Genomic DNA, 19,679 nt, shown 5'->3' with positions numbered 1-19,679 from the left:
CCTTTTTAAGTAAGGTGCTTTTGCATACTTGATGTAGATTGAGGCAATTAGAATTCAGTTATTTCTAAATGGCCAGATGTTTGTTCCCCAATTACACCTGAAGGCCACAGTGCACTTCACAGAAGTACAATCAATATAAAGTTCCAGGAAAAAAAAAAAAATTATACAAAAATAGTATGTGTGTGTGTGTGTGTGTGTGTATATATGTATATATATATATATTATTTTTTTCCACAATAAAACTACCATAGTATAGTTTACTAAATTGTCCAGCAAACAATGTAGGTTAAATAATTTTTTCTCTGGCTTTATTTTATAAATGAGTCATGGTTGGAATTTCTTCTTGATCCAGAGGTAAGCTGCTGTTCCAGAAATAAGATATCTACTTGTTTCATCTTTTTGAAACACAGGCCCTTAAGCCTCAAGGTGTTCTGACTCTTCGACTGATGATAACCTGAAATATTAAGATTAGCAGCTAGGTGGGAAAGTACTTTTATAATAAGTATCTTTTTTTTTTTAAAGTGAATCCCTAGCTCCAGATGGAGAATAGAGCAACTGCTCTAACAGAAGCATGATATCATTCAATTACTTTGTGCCACAGTTTCTCTTCTGCTTACTGTGGAGGACTTAATGGAGTGGCACAGTGGTGATATTTGACAGTGTTGATTTAGTTTTATTATAAAGTCCTTGCGTGTCATTGAAACAGACATCTGAGATTTGAGGCAATGAGGGCAAGCTGTGGGGCTCCTATGGTAGAAGCTGCGATCAGGACACAATCTGGAACGAGCTGGTGGGCCCTCATGCAGAGAGTGAGGCCTAAGTGCTGAATCACTGCAGTAGGAGTTGGCTGTTACATAAGCTGATGTAGCATCTGATCTTGTGCTTCATTACCTTGAGATGCAGCCGGACTGAGTGGGAAGGAGGACCTATGCATGAGCAACTGGACGGCTACAATACCGACAACAGGATGACATGGCCCAGCATTCCCTGGGAGCACAAGCACCACGTGGCTGGGTAGTGCAGAGGCCTATCCATGATGAGGGGATATGGAACGAAGAGTTCCTAAAATTCAGGGGTGGCTAAGGAGGCAAAACTTCCATGGATTGGCGTGCAAAGGACTTGTGAGGGGACAGGTGCTTGGAAACACGATGAGTTGGCTATCCAGCATATCTGAAAGAGAAGGCAGGGGACCTCGGAGCCTGCTGAGAAGTATGCAAGCATCAGCCAGGAAGCGTGGGAGGAACTGTTAGAATTCAGGTGCCTTAACCCCCCTGTGAGCAATAATGCTTAAGAGAGGACCAAAGACATAGAAAAATCCGGCACTAAGGTGGCAATCGAAGGATCAGGGCCTATCTTACCCTATTAACTCCAGAGCTTGTTGGTACATCGTATGACACTAATGAAGGCACAAAAGAGAGGATTGCCCCTGGGTTCTGAGTGTGTGTTGAGTGAGAGTAGCATAATCCCAAGAAAAAGCCCGCTCTCTAGCAGTCACAGGAGAGACTTGCACAAGTTCAAAATTCAGTTGGTGGAAATGGACACCAGAATGGTCTTTATTTTACTATATTGGTGTCATGGCAGCTGCTGGGGGAAGAATGATCAGTCAATCAAGGAACTGCCCCTTAAGCACACCCCGCAGACACCAGAAATGTTGCTGAAACAAATCACTTTTAAGATACATCCCATGCACCCCCTTCATTTGGTAGCAAGACATAGCCTATAGGTGTGGTAACCCCTTCCAACTAATTTTCTGCAGGCAGGGCCAGGAATACCAAACAAAATCCTTGACCAGAACAAATATTATCCTCAATTTATCGTCCAGACATTTTATTTGGAAAATGCCACAAAAGAGAACTTACCTTGAGTAATGCACCAGATGACAGAGAGAGGGGAGGATTATTATTAGGAAGCTACTGTGAGAATGCAAATCAACAAGACCTGACATCACAGGGGAACTCCAGACATTTCTTGACCAAATCAGAATAGTTGATCTAGGGCAAGACCTGAATAGGCAAAGCCGCTAGGTGATGTAGAGGTGCGGCTGTTGGCCATAACCAGGACAAAGCTCAATGCTTTTGTTCACATAACTCAAATGGGGGGCTGCGGGAGTAGCATGAGGACATGAGCTAAACACTGAATGGAGCTGTTAGCCTATGTTATTTCCTCAAAGAGTATTTTAAGTTCTCAGTTAGAGAGATATTTGCAGTGCATTTTACCTACTTGGGGCAGCAGAGTTGTGAGAGGAAGAGAGGGCAGAAGTATAGTCAGTAACATTTCGAAAGTATGTGCAAAGAGGACGTGGGAGGACTAGTTCCATGTTCCAATACTGAGAATAGTAGCAGCCTGGGTAGAAATATAGGATGGTACATTAATGAATAAGAATCTATCATGTATTTTCTTTAATGTTAAAGGGCTAAATGCACCTAATTAAAAGCTAATGGTCCCATAGAGCCTTAAAAGGCTGAGTCGAGATCAGCTTAATACAGGAAAGTTATCTTTTATATGAAGAAACATGAAGGCAAGGGCACCAAGACTAACAAACAGCACATTACATTCACTAGAAACAAACCCAGAGGCTTAGGGTTATTAATAGTGACACATCTGGGATTCTCTATTCAGGATACTTAAACAAATGTGGAGAGTTATTGATTGTTATTGAACGGACAGCTTAAAGGCAAGTCAGTCTCCCAGACATTTTGTTCCCATATCCAGAAGCAGTTTTTTAACTTTAAAACTCTTCCATTTAAAAAACAATTATTATATTTTTCAATTATAAATATTCCACAGTGTTATAATGGCCACTGAGAGAAAGAGGCCGGCTGTTTGTAAATGAACATTTTGAAAAATAATGTGACAAAATTAAAACGAAAAGCTAACTTATATATAAGGTAAATCTTCATTTTCTCTGATGTAAAAGCATTGAGAAACATTTTGTTCTCTCTTCCAATACTAAGTTGGCAAGGACTTTTATTGAAGAGTTAAATACCTGAGTGCCTAAATTCTTCACCTATGTGATCAGAGTCATAAATCTGACTCCAGCACTGCTCCTTATCAGGCCCTGCTATCTGCAGCCTGGTGATATTAATGTAAAAGAAACACAGCCTTCCCTTAAATTTATAAGGAAAAATTGGACCTTGAATTTATTTAAAAATAAACTCCAGACTGTGAGCTACTCTGAATGGGTCTGGGAGCTACTGGATCTCGTGATCGACTGAATGGAGACACCTGGTCTAGAACATGATCCTGGGCAACCAAAGGGATAGGACTGGTGAGAAGATGAGTGGCACAGTTGTTTTGTCAAAGAAGTGTGTCTGTTGGTAGGCAGGTTTAGGATTGGTGGATGCTTGGAGATGAAAGCACTTTACAATCGATTTTTCTCACTTCCCTGAATCACTTGAGTTGTATGCTAGACTAGACGTGAAATCCTTTGGCAATGAATAGGCTTCTACCCTGAATGAAGTAGAACATGGAGTGCTCACTTTGTCTCAGATAATGAAGCATTTCACTGGAGCATGACTGGACTGTAACCAAAAAACAGGCTCCAAGTGGTAGCTCAATGAAAGCTGTTTTTTTAATATTTGTAAGGAGAAATTAGGATATCTGGTGCAGTAAATGTAAACCCTCCTCTCCCCCCCCCCCACATAGATGTTCTTTCCCCAGTGTTTGCTAGATTGCAGTTGAATAGTAGTCTGACTCTCCCCCAAAATATGCACTTTCACTCATATTTGTTGGAGTTAGTAAACTCCCTGCCCCTTCAAAAGTATGCACTTTCTCCATCATTTGTGTTTTTTAAAGTTATTTTTCCATGTTTTCGTTTTTTGAATATTCTTATTTATTGACTGTGCTTTTAATAGTTTAATAATTATGTAGTTTTTACATTTGTGTTCGCTTAATAATTATATATATCTGTTTTTGTTTATATAATTAGTGTTCTATTTAACAATTATTTTAGTTTTTATGTATTTGAACTTATAATTGTAAAATTGATATAATTTCAAAGGTATGTAAAGTTGCATGTATTTACATTTTTATATGTTAAAGTATTAATTTTTATTATATATTTTATAAACTTTTTAAAATCAATATTACTATATTTATTGTTATTATAATCCTAAATTCAGTTTCTAAATTCAGTTCTACGTATGTTTGTGTGTATATATATATGTATATATAAATACACACACACATGCACACACGTACATAGAACTGAATACAGTAACTGTAAAAAAAACTGTTATATTGATGTATAATAAAAATTAGTAGTTTAACAACTTTAAAAAAATATAAACACATGCAACTTTACATACCTTTGAAATTATATCAGTTTTACAAAAAGTGATTGCTATGTTCTTCCCTGTTGGACCTGGTCCTTTTTGCAGGGTTATCCCACAACCTTTTGCCCCCTTACTACTATTTTTTCGGACCTGTTTTAGTTGGCTTTAGAACTTTGGGCACTTTACCACTGCTAACCAGTGCCAAAGTGCATATACTCGCTGTCTAAAATGGTATCAGTGATTGGTTTATCCATGATTGGCATATTTGATTTACTAGTAAGTTTTTAGTACAGTGCACAGTGTGTGCCCAGGGCCTGTAAATCGGATGCTAGTAGTGGGCCTGCAGCACTGATTGTGCCACCCACGTGAGTAGCCTTGTAAACATTTCTCAGACCTGCCTCTGCAGTGTTTGTGTGCAGTTTTAAATTACCATTTTGACCTAGTAAGTACACCCACTTGCCAGGCCCAAACCGTCCCTTTTACTACATGTAAGTCACCCCTAAAGTAGGCCCAAGGCAGCTGCATGGGAAGAGTGCAGTGTATTTAAAAGGTAGGACATGCGCTTGTATATTTTACATGTCCTGATAGTGAAATACTACTAACTTTGGTTTTCACTATTGGAAGAACTGTCTCTACCATTGGGTAACTTGGGGATTGCCTTGAAATATCTTAAGTGTAATGTCCCATTGAGAGCAGATGGCGATATGGAGTTTAGGGACTCTGAACTCACAATTTAGAAATACATCTTTTGATGAAGTTGTTTTTTAAATTGTAAGTTTGAAAATGCCACTTTTAGAAAGTGGGCATTTTCTTGCTTAACCAATCAGTGACTCTGCCTGTCTGTGGAATACATGTCTGAGTCAGGATGACAGTTGGGCTGTTTGTACGACTGTCTACAGTGTATTCACAAAGGGAGCTGAGGTGTGCTCTGCATATCCCGATGGGTCTTCCTGAGCTAGACTGGTGGGAGGAGCTGACACTTGCATCTGAAGAGGGCCGTGCCTGTCCTTACACAAAGCAGTCTCCAACCCCTTGAAGTGTGTCTGGGGCCAGGGCATGAATGGTAGGGGCCTGTGTGCTACAAAGACTTTTCTTTGACATTTGCCTACTTCAAACACAGAAATGGGTGTAAGTGCTGGGCCTCTGGCCCCACAAAGATAGAACACTTCTGGACTGAGGACGTTCTGCCAGGAAGATGCTGTAAGAGGGACTGCCCCTCTGCCTGTTGCTTTGTTGTGCTAGCCTGCTGCTTCTGTCCTGGAAGTGAAAGGACTGGACTTTGCTTTCTACATGCTGCTTTCCAAGATTCTTCAAGGGCTTGAACTGAGCTTGCCTCCAGTTAAGCAGTCTCTGGGACATCAGAATCTTCACCTGCCAGTGCCTGGACTATTTTGCTGAGAGTCTTGACTTGCCAAGTGGTGCAAACTCCAGTCCCTGGGCCCTTGAAAGTGTAGGCTGGTGACCTGAAGGAGAAAATCCACGCAGCGGGGCAGAAAAATCAATGCATCGCCTATCCCGCTGCTGAAGAATAGACGCAGTTCCTGTCTTGCAGCTGCAGAATCAATGCAGCAGCTGTTTCCCTGTGGCTCCATTAACACAGCGCGTCTGGCTTTTCCATGTACCGACCTCGGGTGTCAATTTCTCATCAACCCTCGCACTGCTGTAAAGAAAATAGGCTGCGTGTCCAGAAATCAACGCATCGCCTTTCCTGTGAGGAAATAATCGATGCATCACCTCTCTTGCGCAGTAAGGAACCAACGCATCGCTTTGCTTTTCAGCACCCCCCCCCCCCCCCCCCTGTTTTTGATGCATCCCAGGTACTTTGTGCTGAAAAGATACAGCCATTGATTCCTATGGATTAAGAATCATTGAAACCTTTAAAAAATGCCATCTTTATTTGTGTATGATGGTTTTTTGTCGTTTTGGTCTTTTTATTCAGATAAATATTGGCTGTTTTTTTCTAAACTGGTATGGAGTCCTTTTGTAGTGTTTTCACTGTGTTACTGTGTGTACGAATACTTTACACATTGCCTCTGAGATAAGCCAGACTACTTGTGCAAAGCTACCAAGGGGTTATCCTAGCTGTGTAACTCCATTGCCTTGACTAGAGTGAGGGTCCCTACTTGGACAGGGTCCAAACCACTGCCTACTAGAGACCTCATCTCTAACATTCACCATGGAGTGTGAGAGTAGGAATATATATATATATTCTCACCTTTCGGCATCGGAGCTTGCCAAAGGGTCCTATCAATCCCTCATTAGTGTCAGACAGCAGACACATAAACCTAGAAGGTGTCACTCCAAGAACTGTGGCTGGCATTCCCAGGTTTATTGGCAGTTACAAAAAGAAATTAGGTTTCAGCTCTTGCTTTTACCACAACCCATCCTGTCTTCACAGGGCCAGTATTACTTTATGCACCCATTTATACAACAAATAGTAACTGTAAGGAAATGCCTCCTTGGCATGGTTGCCCCCTGACTTTTTGCCTTTGCTGATGCTATGTTTACAATTGAAAGTGTGCTGAGGCCTGCTAACCAGGCCCCAGCACCAGTGTTCTTTCCCTAACCTGTACTTTTGTATCCACAATTGGCAGACCCTGGCATCCAGATAAGTCCCTTGTAACTGGTACTTCTAGTACCAAGGGCCCTGATGCCAAGGAAGGTCTCTAAGGGCTGCAGCATGTCTTATGCCACCCTGGAGACCTCTCACTCAGCACAGACACTCTGCTTGCCAGCTTGTGTGTGCTAGTGAGGACAAAATGAGTAAGTCGACATGGCACTCCCCTCAGGGTGCCATGCCAGCCTCTCACTGCCTATGCAGTATAGGTAAGACACCCCTCTAGCAGGCCTTACAGCCCTAAGGCAGGGTGCACTATACCATAGGTGAGGGTACCAGTGCATGAGCATGGTACCCCTACAGTGTCTAAACAAAACCTTAGACATTGTAAGTGCAGGGTAGCCATAAGAGTATATGGTCTGGGAGTCTGTCAAACACGAACTCCACAGCACCATAATGGCTACACTGAAAACTGGGAAGTTTGGTATCAAACTTCTCAGCACAATAAATGCACACTGATGCCAGTGTACATTTTATTGTAAAATACACCCCAGAGGGCACCTTAGAGGTGCCCCCTGAAACTTAACCGACTATCTGTGTAGGCTGACTAGTTTTAGCAGCCTGCCACAAACCGAGACATGTTGCTGGCCCCATGGGGAGAGTGCCTTTGTCACTCTGAGGCCAGTAACAAAGCCTGCACTGGGTGGAGATGCTAACACCTCCCCCAGGCAGGAATTGTCACACCTGGCGGTGAGCCTCAAAGGCTCACCTCCTTTGTGCCAACCCAGCAGGACACTCCAGCTAGTGGAGTTGCCCGCCCCCTCCGGCCAGGCCCCACTTTTGGCGGCAAGGCCGGAGAAAATAATGAGAAAAACAAGGAGTCGTCACTGGCCAGTCAGGACAGCCCCTAAGGTGTCCTGAGCTGAAGTGACTCTAACTTTTAGACATCCTCCATCTTGCAGATGGAGGATTCCCCCAATAGGGTTAGGATTGTGACCCCCTCCCCTTGGGAGGAGGCACAAAGAGGGTGTACCCACCCTCAGGGCTAGTAGCCATTGGCTACTAACCCCCCAGACCTAAACACGCCCTTAAATTTAGTATTTAAGGGCTACCCTGAACCCTAGAAAATCAGATTCCTGTAACTACAAGAAGAAGGACTGCCTAGCTGAAAACCCCTGCAGAGGAAGACCAGAAGACGACAACTGCCTTGGCTCCAGAAACTCACCGGCCTGTCTCCTGCCTTCCAAAGATCCTGCTCCAGCGACGCCTTCCAAAGGGACCAGCGACCTCGACATCCTCTGAGGACTGCCCCGGCTTCGAAAAGACAAGAAACTCCCGAGGACAGCGGACCTGCTCCAAGAAAAGCTGCAACTTTGTTTCCAGCAGCTTTAAAGAACCCTGCAAGCTCCCCGCAAGAAGCGTGAGACTTGCAACACTGCACCCGGCGACCCCGACTCGGCTGGTGGCGATCCAACACCTCAGGAGGGACCCCAGGACTACTCTAAGACTGTGAGTACAAAAACCTGTCCCCCCTGAGCCCCCACAGCGCCGCCTGCAGAGGGAATCCCGAGGCTTCCCCTGACCGCGACTCTTTGAATCCTAAGTCCCGACACCTGGGAGAGACCCTGCACCCGCAGCCCCCAGGACCTGAAGGACCGGACTTTCACTGGAGGAGTGACCCCCAGGAGTCCCTCTCCCTTGATCAAGTGGAGGTTTCCCCGAGGAACCCCCCCCTTGCCTGCCTGCAGCGCTGAAGAGATCCCTAGATCTCCCATTGACTTCCATTACAAACCCGACGCTTGTTTCTACACTGCACCCGGCCACCCCCGCGCTGCTGAGGGTGAAATTTCTGTGTGGGCTTGTGTCCCCCCCGGTGCCCTACAAAACCCCCCTGGTCTGCCCTCCGAAGACGCGGGTACTTACCTGCAAGCAGACCGGAACCGGGGCACCCCCTTCTCTCCATTCTAGCCTATGTGTTTTGGGCACCACTTTGAACTCTGCACCTGACCGGCCCTGAGCTGCTGGTGTGGTGACTTTGGGGTTGCTCTGAACCCCCAACGGTGGGCTACCTTGGACCAAGAACTAAGCCCTGTAAGTGTCTTACTTACCTGGTTAACCTAACAAATACTTACCTCCCCTAGGAACTGTGAAAATTGCACTAAGTGTCCACTTTTAAAACAGCTATTTGTGAATAACTTGAAAAGTATACATGCAATTTTGATGATTTGAAGTTCCTAAAGTACTTACCTGCAATACCTTTCGAATGAGATATTACATGTAGAATTTGAACCTGCGGTTCTTAAAATAAACTAAGAAAATATATTTTTCTATATAAAAACCTATTGGCTGGATTTGTCTCTGAGTGTGTGTACCTCATTTATTGTCTATGTGTATGTACAACAAATGCTTAACACTACTCCTTGGATAAGCCTACTGCTCGACCACACTACCACAAAATAGAGCATTAGTATTATCTCTTTTTGCCACTATCTTACCTCTAAGGGGAACCCTTGGACTCTGTGCATACTATTCCTTACTTTGAAATAGTGCATACAGAGCCAACTTCCTACATTGGTGGATCAGCGGTGGGGTACAAGACTTTGCATTTGCTGGACTACTCAGCCAATACCTGATCACACGACAAATTCCAAAATTGTCATTAGAAATTCATTTTTGCAATTTGAAAATTTTCTAAATTCTTAAAAGTCCTGCTAGGGCCTTGTGTGTTAAGTCCCTGTTTAGCATTGTCTTTTTAGAGTTTAAAAGTTTGTTAAAAGTTTGAATTAGATTCTAGAAACAGTTTTAGATTCTTAAAAAAGTATTCCAACTCTTAGCAGAATAATGTCTGATACAGAGATGCAGGTGGTGGAACTCGACACCACACCTTACCTCCATCTTAAGATGAGGGAGCTAAGGTCTCTCTGTAATATAAAGAAAATAACCATTGGCTCCAGACCTACCAAAATTCAGCTCCAGGAGCTGTTGGCAGAGTTTGAAAAAGCCAACCCCTCTGATGATGACATCACAGAGGAAGAAATTAGTGACTTGGAGGCCAATGTCCCTCCTCCAGTCCTAAATAGGGAGAACAGGACCCCTCAAGTCCTGTCTCCAACTGTGTTAGTCAGAAATAGTGAGTCCCTCACAGGAGGGTCCCACATTTCTGAAATCACTGAGGATGCTCTCAGTGAAGATGACCTCCTGTTAGCCAGGATGGCCAAAAGATTGGCTTTAGAGAGACAGCTCCTAGCCATAGAAAGGGAAAGACAAGAGATGGGCCTAGGACCCATCAATGGTGGCAGCAATATAAATAGGGTCAGAGATTCTCCTGACATGTTAAAAATCCCCAAAGGGATTGTGACAAAATATGAAGATGGTGATGACATCACCAAATGGTTCACAGCTTTTGAGAGGGCTTGTGTAACCAGAAAAGTGAACAGATCTCACTGGGGTGCTCTCCTTTGGGAAATGTTCACTGGAAAGTGTAGGGATAGACTCCTCACACTCTCTGGAAAAGATGCAGAATCTTATGACCTCATGAAGGGTACCCTGATTGAGGGCTTTGGATTCTCCACTGAGGAGAACAGGATTAGGTTCAGGGGGGCTCAAAAATCCTCGAGCCAGACCTGGGTTGACTTTGTTGACTACTCAGTGAAAACACTAGATGGTTGGATTCAAGGCAGTGGTGTAAGTAATTATGATGGGCTGTACAATTTATTTGTGAAAGAACACCTGTTAAGTAATTGTTTCAATGATAAACTGCATCAGCATCTGGTAGACCTAGGACCAATTTCTCCCCAAGAATTGGGAAAGAAGGCGGACCATTGGGTCAAGACAAGGGTGTCCAAGACTTCAACAGGGGGTGACCAAAAGAAAGGGGTCACAAAGACTCCCCAGGGGAAGGGTGATGAGACAACCAAAACTAAAAATAGTAAAGAGTCTTCTACAGGCCCCCAAAAACCTGCACAGGAGGGTGGGCCCAGAGCCTCTTCACAAAACAATGGGTACAAGGGTAAAAACTTTGATCCCAAAAAGGCCTGGTGTCATAGCTGTAAACAGCATGGACACCAAACTGGAGACAAGGCCTGTCCCAAGAAAGGTTCCACTCCAAACTCCCCTCCAGGTAACACTGGTATGGCTAGTCTCCAAGTGGGATCAACAGTGTGCCCAGAGCAAATCAGGGTCCACACTGAAGCTACTCTAGTTTCTGAGGGTGGGGTGGATTTAGCCACACTAGCTGTCTGGCCGCCTAACATGCAAAAATACAGACAGCAACTCTTAATTAATGGGACTAGAATAGAGGGCCTGAGGGATACAGGTGCCAGTGTCACCATGGTGACAGAGAAACTGGTTTCCCCTGGCCAATACCTGACTGGAAAAACTTACACAGTCACCAACGCTGACAATCAGAAAAAAGTACATCCCATGGCAATGGTTACTTTAGAATGGGGAGGGGTCAATGGCCTGAAACAGGTGGTGGTCTCCTCAAATATCCCAGTGGACTGTCTGCTTGGAAATGACCTGGAGTCCTCAGCATGGGCTGAGGTAGAACTAAAAACCCATGCAGCAATGCTGGGTATCCCTGAACTGGTGTGTGTGAAAACAAGAGCACAGTGCAAGGCACAGGGTGAACAAGTAGAGCTGGAGTCTGGAAGAATGGCCCAGCCTACCAAGAGGAAAGGAAAGTCAGTTGGGAAACCAACTGCAACACAGCAAAAGAAAGGGAACCTCTCTTCTCATGAAGAAGTTCTGCCCTCTGAGGGAACTGAGCCTCTGGAGCTTGAACCTTATCAGGTTGAGCTCTTAGGCCCAGGGGGACCCTCAAGGGAGGAGCTGTGTAAGGGACAAGAAACCTGTCCCTCTCTTGAAGGCCTTAGGCAGCAAGCTGCTGAAGAGTCCAAAGGCAAGAAAAATGGAACACATAGGGTCTATTGGGAAGATGGACTCCTGTACACTGAGGCCAGAGACCCCAAACCTGGTGCCACTAGGAGAGTGGTAGTGCCTCAGCTGTTCAGGAAGTTCATCCTAACATTGGCCCATGACATTCCCCTTGCTGGACATTTGGGACAAACCAAGACGTGGGAGAGGTTAGTCAACCACTTCTACTGGCCCAATATGTCCAACATGGTTAAGGAGTTTTGCCTCTCCTGCCCCACCTGTCAAGCCAGTGGTAAGACAGGTGGGCATCCAAAGGCCCCCCTCATTCCACTTCCAGTGGTGGGGGTTCCCTTTGAAAGAGTGGGTGTGGACATAGTTGGTCCACTAGAACCTCCCACAGCCTCAGGAAATATGTATATCCTGGTAGTAGTGGATCATGCTACCAGGTATCCTGAAGCTATTCCCCTTAGGTCGACTACTGCCCCTGCAGTAGCCAAGGCCCTCATTGGTATCTTTACCAGAGTGGGTTTCCCTAAGGAGGTGGTGTCTGACAGAGGTACCAACTTCATGTCAGCATACCTAAAGCACATGTGGAATGAGTGTGGAGTGACTTATAAATTCACTACACCATACCATCCACAAACTAATGGCTTGGTTGAGAGATTCAACAAGACATTAAAAGGCATGATCATGGGGCTCCCAGAAAAACTCAAAAGGAGATGGGATGTCCTCTTGCCATGTCTGCTTTTCGCTTACAGAGAGGTGCCACAGAAGGGAGTAGGATTCTCACCCTTTGAACTTCTGTTTGGTCATCCTGTAAGGGGACCACTTGCCCTTGTTAAAGAAGGCTGGGAGAGACCTCTCCATGAGCCTAAACAGGACATAGTGGACTATGTACTTGGCCTTCGCTCTAGAATGGCAGAGTACATGGAAAAGGCAACCAAAAACCTTGAGGCCAGCCAACAGCTCCAGAAGTTTTGGTATGACCAAAAGGCTGCACTGGTTGAGTTCCAACCAGGGCAGAAAGTCTGGGTTCTGGAGCCTGTGGCTCCCAGGGCACTCCAGGACAAATGGAGTGGCCCTTACCCAGTGCTAGAAAGGAAGAGTCAGGTCACCTACCTGGTGGACCTGGGCACAAGCAGGAGCCCCAAGAGGGTGATCCATGTGAACCGCCTTAAGCTCTTCCATGACAGGGCTGATGTGAATCTGTTGATGGTAACAGATGAGGATCAGGAGGCAGAGAGTGAACCTCTCCCTGATCTTCTGTCATCAGACCCAAAAGATGGCACAGTAGATGGAGTGATCTACTCAGACACCCTCTCTGGCCAACAGCAAGCTGATTGTAGGAGAGTCCTACAACAGTTTCCTGAACTCTTCTCCTTAACCCCTGGTCAGACACACCTGTGTACCCATGATGTGGACACAGGAGACAGCATGCCTGTCAAAAACAAAATCTTTAGACAATCTGACCATGTTAAGGAAAGCATCAAGGTGGAAGTCCACAAGATGCTGGAATTGGGAGTAATTGAGCGCTCTGACAGCCCCTGGGCTAGCCCAGTGGTCTTAGTCCCCAAACCTCACACCAAAGATGGAAAGAAAGAGATGAGGTTTTGTGTGGACTACAGAGGGCTCAATTCTGTCACCAAGACAGATGCTCATCCAATTCCAAGAGCTGATGAGCTCATAGATAAATTAGGTGCTGCCAAATTCTTAAGTACCTTTGACTTGACAGCAGGGTACTGGCAAATAAAAATGGCACCTGGAGCAAAAGAGAAAACAGCATTCTCCACACCTGATGGGCATTATCAGTTTACTGTTATGCCCTTTGGTTTAAAGAATGCCCCTGCCACCTTCCAAAGGTTGGTGAATCAAGTCCTTGCTGGCTTGGAGTCCTTTAGCACAGCTTATCTTGATGATATTGCTGTCTTTAGCTCCACCTGGCAGGATCACCTGGTCCACCTGAAGAAGGTTTTGAAGGCTCTGCAATCTGCAGGCCTCTCTATCAAGGCATCCAAATGCCAGATAGGGCAGGGAACTGTGGTTTACTTGGGCCACCTTGTAGGTGGAGGCCAAGTTCAGCCACTCCAACCCAAGATCCAGACTATTCTGGACTGGGTAGCTCCAAAAACCCAGACTCAAGTCAGGGCATTCCTTGGCTTGACTGGGTATTACAGGAGGTTTGTGAAGGGATATGGATCCATTGTGACAGCCCTCACTGAACTCACCTCCAAGAAAATGCCCAAGAAAGTGAACTGGACTGTGGAATGCCAACAGGCCTTTGACACCCTGAAACAAGCAATGTGCTCAGCACCAGTTCTAAAAGCTCCAGATTATTCTAAGCAGTTCATTGTGCAGACTGATGCCTCTGAACATGGGATAGGGGCAGTTTTGTCCCAAACAAATGATGATGGCCTTGACCAGCCTGTTGCTTTCATTAGCAGGAGGTTACTCCCCAGGGAGCAGCGTTGGAGTGCCATTGAGAGGGAGGCCTTTGCTGTGGTTTGGTCCCTGAAGAAGCTGAGACCATACCTCTTTGGGACTCACTTCCTAGTTCAAACTGACCACAGACCTCTCAAATGGCTGATGCAAATGAAAGGTGAAAATCCTAAACTGTTGAGGTGGTCCATCTCCCTACAGGGAATGGACTTTATAGTGGAACACAGACCTGGGACTGCCCATGCCAATGCAGATGGCCTTTCCAGGTTCTTCCACTTAGAAAATGAAGACTCTCTTGGGAAAGGTTAGTCTCCACCTCTTTCGTTTGGGGGGGTTTGTGTAAGGAAATGCCTCCTTGGCATGGTTGCCCCCTGACTTTTTGCCTTTGCTGATGCTATGTTTACAATTGAAAGTGTGCTGAGGCCTGCTAACCAGGCCCCAGCACCAGTGTTCTTTCCCTAACCTGTACTTTTGTATCCACAATTGGCAGACCCTGGCATCCAGATAAGTCCCTTGTAACTGGTACTTCTAGTACCAAGGGCCCTGATGCCAAGGAAGGTCTCTAAGGGCTGCAGCATGTCTTATGCCACCCTGGAGACCTCTCACTCAGCACAGACACTCTGCTTGCCAGCTTGTGTGTGCTAGTGAGGACAAAACGAGTAAGTCGACATGGCACTCCCCTCAGGGTGCCATGCCAGCCTCTCACTGCCTATGCAGTATAGGTAATACACCCCTCTAGCAGGCCTTACAGCCCTAAGGCAGGGTGCACTATACCATAGGTGAGGGTACCAGTGCATGAGCATGGTACCCCTACAGTGTCTAAACAAAACCTTAGACATTGTAAGTGCAGGGTAGCCATAAGAGTATATGGTCTGGGAGTCTGTCAAACACGAACTCCACAGCACCATAATGGCTACACTGAAAACTGGGAAGTTTGGTATCAAACTTCTCAGCACAATAAATGCACACTGATGCCAGTGTACATTTTATTGTAAAATACACCCCAGAGGGCACCTTAGAGGTGCCCCCTGAAACTTAACCGACTATCTGTGTAGGCTGACTAGTTTTAGCAGCCTGCCACAAACCGAGACATGTTGCTGGCCCCATGGGGAGAGTGCCTTTGTCACTCTGAGGCCAGTAACAAAGCCTGCACTGGGTGGAGATGCTAACACCTCCCCCAGGCAGGAATTGTCACACCTGGCGGTGAGCCTCAAAGGCTCACCTCCTTTGTGCCAACCCAGCAGGACACTCCAGCTAGTGGAGTTGCCCGCCCCCTCCGGCCAGGCCCCACTTTTGGCGGCAAGGCCGGAGAAAATAATGAGAAAAACAAGGAGTCGTCACTGGCCAGTCAGGACAGCCCCTAAGGTGTCCTGAGCTGAAGTGACTCTAACTTTTAGACATCCTCCATCTTGCAGATGGAGGATTCCCCCAATAGGGTTAGGATTGTGACCCCCTCCCCTTGGGAGGAGGCACAAAGAGGGTGTACCCACCCTCAGGGCTAGTAGCCATTGGCTACTAACCCCCCAGACCTAAACACGCCCTTAAATTTAGTATTTAAGGGCTACCCTGAACCCTAGAAAATCAGATTCCTGTAACTACAAGAAGAAGGACTGCCTAGCTGAAAACCCCTGCAGAGGAAGACCAGAAGACGACAACTGCCTTGGCTCCAGAAACTCACCGGCCTGTCTCCTGCCTTCCAAAGATCCTGCTCCAGCGACGCCTTCCAAAGGGACCAGCGACCTCGACATCCTCTGAGGACTGCCCCGGCTTCGAAAAGACAAGAAACTCCCGAGGACAGCGGACCTGCTCCAAGAAAAGCTGCAACTTTGTTTCCAGCAGCTTTAAAGAACCCTGCAAGCTCCCCGCAAGAAGCGTGAGACTTGCAACACTGCACCCGGCGACCCCGACTCGGCTGGTGGCGATCCAACACCTCAGGAGGGACCCCAGGACTACTCTAAGACTGTGAGTACAAAAACCTGTCCCCCCTGAGCCCCCACAGCGCCGCCTGCAGAGGGAATCCCGAGGCTTCCCCTGACCGCGACTCTTTGAATCCTAAGTCCCGACACCTGGGAGAGACCCTGCACCCGCAGCCCCCAGGACCTGAAGGACCGGACTTTCACTGGAGGAGTGACCCCCAGGAGTCCCTCTCCCTTGATCAAGTGGAGGTTTCCCCGAGGAACCCCCCCCTTGCCTGCCTGCAGCGCTGAAGAGATCCCTAGATCTCCCATTGACTTCCATTACAAACCCGACGCTTGTTTCTACACTGCACCCGGCCACCCCCGCGCTGCTGAGGGTGAAATTTCTGTGTGGGCTTGTGTCCCCCCCGGTGCCCTACAAAACCCCCCTGGTCTGCCCTCCGAAGACGCGGGTACTTACCTGCAAGCAGACCGGAACCGGGGCACCCCCTTCTCTCCATTCTAGCCTATGTGTTTTGGGCACCACTTTGAACTCTGCACCTGACCGGCCCTGAGCTGCTGGTGTGGTGACTTTGGGGTTGCTCTGAACCCCCAACGGTGGGCTACCTTGGACCAAGAACTAAGCCCTGTAAGTGTCTTACTTACCTGGTTAACCTAACAAATACTTACCTCCCCTAGGAACTGTGAAAATTGCACTAAGTGTCCACTTTTAAAACAGCTATTTGTGAATAACTTGAAAAGTATACATGCAATTTTGATGATTTGAAGTTCCTAAAGTACTTACCTGCAATACCTTTCGAATGAGATATTACATGTAGAATTTGAACCTGCGGTTCTTAAAATAAACTAAGAAAATATATTTTTCTATATAAAAACCTATTGGCTGGATTTGTCTCTGAGTGTGTGTACCTCATTTATTGTCTATGTGTATGTACAACAAATGCTTAACACTACTCCTTGGATAAGCCTACTGCTCGACCACACTACCACAAAATAGAGCATTAGTATTATCTCTTTTTGCCACTATCTTACCTCTAAGGGGAACCCTTGGACTCTGTGCATACTATTCCTTACTTTGAAATAGTGCATACAGAGCCAACTTCCTACATTGGTGGATCAGCGGTGGGGTACAAGACTTTGCATTTGCTGGACTACTCAGCCAATACCTGATCACACGACAAATTCCAAAATTGTCATTAGAAATTCATTTTTGCAATTTGAAAATTTTCTAAATTCTTAAAAGTCCTGCTAGGGCCTTGTGTGTTAAGTCCCTGTTTAGCATTGTCTTTTTAGAGTTTAAAAGTTTGTTAAAAGTTTGAATTAGATTCTAGAAACAGTTTTAGATTCTTAAAAAAGTATTCCAACTCTTAGCAGAATAATGTCTGATACAGAGATGCAGGTGGTGGAACTCGACACCACACCTTACCTCCATCTTAAGATGAGGGAGCTAAGGTCTCTCTGTAATATAAAGAAAATAACCATTGGCTCCAGACCTACCAAAATTCAGCTCCAGGAGCTGTTGGCAGAGTTTGAAAAAGCCAACCCCTCTGATGATGACATCACAGAGGAAGAAATTAGTGACTTGGAGGCCAATGTCCCTCCTCCAGTCCTAAATAGGGAGAACAGGACCCCTCAAGTCCTGTCTCCAACTGTGTTAGTCAGAAATAGTGAGTCCCTCACAGGAGGGTCCCACATTTCTGAAATCACTGAGGATGCTCTCAGTGAAGATGACCTCCTGTTAGCCAGGATGGCCAAAAGATTGGCTTTAGAGAGACAGCTCCTAGCCATAGAAAGGGAAAGACAAGAGATGGGCCTAGGACCCATCAATGGTGGCAGCAATATAAATAGGGTCAGAGATTCTCCTGACATGTTAAAAATCCCCAAAGGGATTGTGACAAAATATGAAGATGGTGATGACATCACCAAATGGTTCACAGCTTTTGAGAGGGCTTGTGTAACCAGAAAAGTGAACAGATCTCACTGGGGTGCTCTCCTTTGGGAAATGTTCACTGGAAAGTGTAGGGATAGACTCCTCACACTCTCTGGAAAAGATGCAGAATCTTATGACCTCATGAAGGGTACCCTGATTGAGGGCTTTGGATTCTCCACTGAGGAGTACAGGATTAGGTTCAGGGGGGCTCAAAAATCCTCGAGCCAGACCTGGGTTGACTTTGTTGACTACTCAGTGAAAACACTAGATGGTTGGATTCAAGGCAGTGGTGTAAGTAATTATGATGGGCTGTACAATTTATTTGTGAAAGAACACCTGTTAAGTAATTGTTTCAATGATAAACTGCATCAGCATCTGGTAGACCTAGGACCAATTTCTCCCCAAGAATTGGGAAAGAAGGCGGACCATTGGGTCAAGACAAGGGTGTCCAAGACTTCAACAGGGGGTGACCAAAAGAAAGGGGTCACAAAGACTCCCCAGGGGAAGGGTGATGAGACAACCAAAACTAAAAATAGTAAAGAGTCTTCTACAGGCCCCCAAAAACCTGCACAGGAGGGTGGGCCCAGAGCCTCTTCACAAAACAATGGGTACAAGGGTAAAAACTTTGATCCCAAAAAGGCCTGGTGTCATAGCTGTAAACAGCATGGACACCAAACTGGAGACAAGGCCTGTCCCAAGAAAGGTTCCACTCCAAACTCCCCTCCAGGTAACACTGGTATGGCTAGTCTCCAAGTGGGATCAACAGTGTGCCCAGAGCAAATCAGGGTCCACACTGAAGCTACTCTAGTTTCTGAGGGTGGGGTGGATTTAGCCACACTAGCTGTCTGGCCGCCTAACATGCAAAAATACAGACAGCAACTCTTAATTAATGGGACTAGAATAGAGGGCCTGAGGGATACAGGTGCCAGTGTCACCATGGTGACAGAGAAACTGGTTTCCCCTGGCCAATACCTGACTGGAAAAACTTACACAGTCACCAACGCTGACAATCAGAAAAAAGTACATCCCATGGCAATGGTTACTTTAGAATGGGGAGGGGTCAATGGCCTGAAACAGGTGGTGGTCTCCTCAAATATCCCAGTGGACTGTCTGCTTGGAAATGACCTGGAGTCCTCAGCATGGGCTGAGGTAGAACTAAAAACCCATGCAGCAATGCTGGGTATCCCTGAACTGGTGTGTGTGAAAACAAGAGCACAGTGCAAGGCACAGGGTGAACAAGTAGAGCTGGAGTCTGGAAGAATGGCCCAGCCTACCAAGAGGAAAGGAAAGTCAGTTGGGAAACCAACTGCAACACAGCAAAAGAAAGGGAACCTCTCTTCTCATGAAGAAGTTCTGCCCTCTGAGGGAACTGAGCCTCTGGAGCTTGAACCTTATCAGGTTGAGCTCTTAGGCCCAGGGGGACCCTCAAGGGAGGAGCTGTGTAAGGGACAAGAAACCTGTCCCTCTCTTGAAGGCCTTAGGCAGCAAGCTGCTGAAGAGTCCAAAGGCAAGAAAAATGGAACACATAGGGTCTATTGGGAAGATGGACTCCTGTACACTGAGGCCAGAGACCCCAAACCTGGTGCCACTAGGAGAGTGGTAGTGCCTCAGCTGTTCAGGAAGTTCATCCTAACATTGGCCCATGACATTCCCCTTGCTGGACATTTGGGACAAACCAAGACGTGGGAGAG

At 46.1% G+C, this 19,679-nt stretch overlaps 1 protein-coding gene across 1 annotated transcript in view; it reads left to right on the top strand.

Moving 5' to 3' along the window:
* The window catches only part of EXO1 (exonuclease 1), a 210,435-nt gene that overhangs the window by 33,944 nt on the left and 156,812 nt on the right, over positions 1-19,679 (top strand). The window lies entirely within an intron of this gene.

Source organism: Pleurodeles waltl, chromosome 5, assembly GCF_031143425.1.
Source record: "Pleurodeles waltl isolate 20211129_DDA chromosome 5, aPleWal1.hap1.20221129, whole genome shotgun sequence".
Taxonomy (NCBI): domain Eukaryota; kingdom Metazoa; phylum Chordata; class Amphibia; order Caudata; family Salamandridae; genus Pleurodeles; species Pleurodeles waltl.
This window is presented reverse-complemented; position numbering and strand designations above follow the sequence as displayed.